This window comes from Apium graveolens, chromosome 3, assembly GCF_009905375.1.
Source record: "Apium graveolens cultivar Ventura chromosome 3, ASM990537v1, whole genome shotgun sequence".
NCBI classification, from domain to species: Eukaryota; Viridiplantae; Streptophyta; class Magnoliopsida; order Apiales; family Apiaceae; genus Apium; species Apium graveolens.
The window spans coordinates 174,052,001-174,056,775 of record NC_133649.1 but is presented as its reverse complement, the minus strand read 5'-3'; positions in this window follow the sequence as shown (position 1 = coordinate 174,056,775).

Genomic DNA, 4,775 nt, shown 5'->3' with positions numbered 1-4,775 from the left:
ATTTTTAGAATGTGTGATGTAATCGTTTAAAAAGAGATAGGTGTACATGATTTTGTAAACTGGATAAAAAATGAATGAATCAGATATTGGATGGTCAGTGGCGTAAGAGGCCCGTTATTAGGTAACGGCCCAGCAAGTGGTTGCGTAAGAGGCTAAGTCGGATGCGCGCACTGGTAGGCTGCTTAGTCCAGCATGACAGAGACCTAGCTAGTCTCTGAGTTCCGGAACAAATTGTGGTGGGATAGACTGATCAGCTGTCCCTAGAATTCATCCACTTTTATATCTGACTTTGGTGTAATGGTTCTCGTAACGGAACAAATAGTTTATGGTCCCCGTAACGGGACAGATGATTTATGGGTCCAGCAATGGACAGTGGTTTTGGAAAGGAAATAACATGCTAAAATTGAACTCTGGTATTTATGCACAGCACACAATTGTTGATTTTGTTTTACAGAGCATGCTAGTTTTGATATCCAGTTTATACCTGTTTTACTTACTTTCTAACAAGTTATGAATTCTGTTCCTATAACTGTTTTATCATGAATCGTTTTACTTGTTATTCATATAGTGGTACTGCTGAGCAATTGATTGCTCACCCTTGCAGAATGTTTTATAAATGTATTGCAGATGCCTAGGAGATTCTTTCGCAGTAATCGGGCAGAGTTTCAGTTCCTTCTGTGTCAGGCTCCTCTGAGACAGTTGTGTTGGACCTAGGATGGTCTATTGAGTTGCTGTATTAAGTTAATTGCGTCAGGATAGTTTGTTGTAAGTCGGTTTTGTAATAGTTGTAACCTAAATCATACTTAAACCTGGAAAAGGTCTTGGAAAAGGGGTCGTGATTAGGTGTAATTGGTAATTTAAATTATATTATGTTTACTAATGTGGTTGTTAGTGACGTCAACTCCTGACCCCGGGGTTGAGGCCGTCACAGTTGGTATCAGAGCTACAGGTTTGAGTCCCTGATTTAGGTTAAGAGTAGAGTCATAAGAGTGCAAGAAGGTTCATGTACAGATGTGAGTCAGCAATTCAATCAGAGGAGCGAGTCTGTGAGTTGAGTCAAGGGTTTCGAGGGCGTAACCCTGACGTCTATTGGGAATTGACTGGAACTGCCCCAGTTTAGAGTACGTCTCCTTCGTATATGTGTTATTGGTAATATTCGATAGAGATTTCTAGTTTTCCTCTCGAGAATGCAAGTTTGATTGAGAGAATTCAGCTTGTGCACGGATCCTTGGTGTGTCAGCTATAGAATCAACCATATTATTCCTAGATATAGCATTTTCGATGTTAAGGGGTGTCGATGGACCGAGTGTGTGGATTCGTTGAGTTCGAGCAATATGATAATAGTCGGTGGCTGCTATGACAGCCAGGTTCAGTGAAGTACGGGGATTAGTATTGTTGTTATATCTTAAATCTTATACTCATTTGTTGAGACATATTTTGTTTTTCAGAATGAATGCATGTTTCCCAATAAGTTGCTTATTTACCTGCAAGGAAGTCAAATTCGGAGTAAGCGACTTAGGATTCTGTTGATCCCATTATATTTCAGATTTTCTCCCTCCCTATTTGTGAACTTTCTATTTAAATATTATTTCTTTCTTCGAGATCCTATTGGTTGATTAGGGCAAACAATGCATATGAGTTGACCATTTGTCTATGTGACAAAAGGGTCTGGTGGAACGCCACTAAAGTATGTGTTGTATGCTATGCGGTACTAAGACTGGCCATCTTATGTACTTGTATGGTTGCTCTCAGTCATATCTATGTCTTCTTCTCTTGTTCTCCTTGTATCATTAATTCTTTGATTTTGAAAGTCCATTGATATTCCATGGTAGTGAATTTTTTCAGTGACTTCTGTAGTTAGACAGTCTTGGTTGTGGGAGTAAATAAAGGTTGATTATCGGGAAAAATGAAAGCCCTATATCCGAATGTTATTTAAGAATAAGGGTAACAGCGAAGGTTCAAAATCTATCAGTGGAGTTATAGCCTCGGGAAAAGTAATTCAGTGGTAGATGGGTCATTTGTAAGAGATAAGAAATTGCCTTGAGAGGGATGGTTGGTTGAAATCCGTACTAGTGCGTCAGCCAAGTCCGTGACTCCTTAAGTTTGACTTGGCCTACCAGTTTACCCTTATTGGGTGGTGACTAGTATATTCCTTCTAGCTTTGCGGTATATCAAATGTGTTAATATTATATTTTATTGGTGCTGGGAGGTTGATCAGTTGTTGTTATATTGAGAAGGCATGCTATAATGTTTAGTATCTTTATAACTCAGTTTTCCTGTACGTTGATATTGTTGCTAGTGTTGTTAATCTAGATCTCTATTATAAATGGACCCTGCCATTAAGGACATGGGTAGTTTGATTGGGCAGCATTTTCCTGATACAGGTGCACCGTTTAAACGGTGATATCTTTTGTCAACCATTCTTACTATGTTTGAATAAACTCATCCCTATATTTCAGAAGATACCACCCAAGAAAGCTACCTAGTCTAAAGAAAATAGTAGTAGTGTTGTTGTGGGTCCAGTTATAAATGAAATTTTGGATTTGTTTGCACCAGCAACAACAACAACAGCAGTAGTTAATCCAACAGGTTCAGCGGCAGCAGCAAGGAGCGAACCAAAATGTTAATTTCGAATCTTTCCAGAGTATTAAACCCCCTAAGTTAAAAGGTGAACCTAATCCAGTGACTACTGGAGCATGGGTAAAAGAGATGGAGAAAGCTTTCAATCTTGTCCAAGTAAGTGATAATCTTTAGACTGATTATGCAAGCTACTTCTTAAAGAATGAAGCAAATTACTGGTGGGAGTCAACCAGAGCGTTAGAAGGAGAAGGCCCTGTTCTATGGGCTAGGTTTACCGAGTTGTTTTTGGAAAAGTATTTCCCAGATCCTGTGCGGAGTCAAATGGAGATTGAGTTTCTAGAATTGAAGCAAGGCGATAGAAGTGTAGCTGAGTATGAAGCTAAGTTTACAGAGTTGGCTAGGTTTGTACCAGATTATGTATGTTCTGAAGCTCAGAAGGCAAGGAGGTTTCAACAAGGATTGAAGCCTGAAATTCGTAGTAGAGTGGTGGCATTGCAAATCAAGATTTATTCTTCCGTAGTTCAGGCCGTCTTAGTAATTGAAATTGATCAGAAGTTAGTTGCTAAAGAAAAAGAATATAGGAAGCGGAAGATAGATGATGTGGAAGGAGTATCAGGTCAAGAATGATCTAGTCAGAAGTTTCAGAAAAAGGTCGGAAGGAGTAAGAATAAAGAATTTAGAGGGAAAAGTATTTCTTTAAACATGATTAGTAGCACCTCAGCCAGCTCTAATCGAGCCAAGTCGGTTAAGTCGCCTATATCAGAGTGTAAGCAATGTGGTAAGAGGCATGGTGGAAGGTGTAAGGAAAATACTGAATGTTTCAGGTATGGACAGAAAGGACACTACCCATCAGAATGTAAGGTGGAAAATCCAGGAGTCACATGTTACAATTGTGGCAAGGTGGGGCATGTTGCTAAGAACTGTAGAAGTGCTTCCCCAGATAACATGGGAGGTAGTGCATCAAAAGGTTTGACGTCCAGTACAGCCAAGGCTAAGACTTGTAATATGAGTAAAAGATTAGCTGCTCAAGACCCTCATGAAGAACCAGGGCAATAATTGATTACCAAAAGAAGCCAATGGTAAGGTAAGTTTCTAGGTGCAGAAGCAATATAAGAAGTTCTTCCAATCATGCGAGAAAAGGAGTAATAAGCTAAGAATATAAGGTAGATCCACTATGTGCAAAGATACGAAGAAGAAAATACTTAAGCTGGGGGGGAATTTGAGTAATAAATAAATGTCCTGGAGTCTCTGGAGGCCATTGAAACGAAATAATTAGTTCGATAAATGTAAAAGTTATTGGAAGGAGGAAAGTGAGCATACCAGATATAGTCCATTGAGGTGCACCAGTGATATTGTTGGAAAAGAGGGATGGAATTATGAGGTTCTGTATTGATTATCGGGAGTTTAACAAAATGATGAATAAGAATAAGTAATCCATATTAAGAATTGCTTACTTACATGACTTAATTCAAGGAATGTGTTATTTCTCGGGGATTGACTTAAGACCCAGCCTGAGGATATACCAAAGAGTGCGATTAGAATGAGTTATAAGCATTGTAAGTTTCGGTGATAATATGTGGAGTAACAAGTGTATCTGTTGGCTATAAGGAATTAAGGAACATGGTGTATAAGGAGTACTTGGATGGTATAACTGTATTTATTGATAACATCCTCGCCCATCTAAGGGCTAAGGAAGACCAAGTTGAACACCTAAAGAAATGTCTGCAAAGGGTTGAAAAGTAGCAAGTGTATATTAAGCTTCAAAAGTACGAAATTTAAGCAAGGTCCATTTAGGGACAGATGTCTTGAGTAGAAGAGAATGATTGAATGTGATTAAGAATAGGAGGAATTAATAAAAGAATTGGAAAGAGTGAAAGTTGGAGTTCGAATACCTGAAGGTGATAAGAAGTGAATATATGAGATTACTTTCTAGTCTTAACTGATGGAAATGAGTAAGAGGTGTTCGAATGTTTGGGAACTAAGTTGGAAGTGAGTACCGGCTATCATCTTTAGACGAAGGGTCAAAGTGAGCGGACGATTCAGAAGATATGAGATATGTTGAGAATATATATATGTTGGGTTTAAAAAGGAAACTGAGGTAATCACCTACCATTGATTAAGTTTTCCTATGCTAATAGTTATCATGCTAGTAGGGAAATGCTACCTTGCGAAGCCTTGTATGGACATAAGCGTGG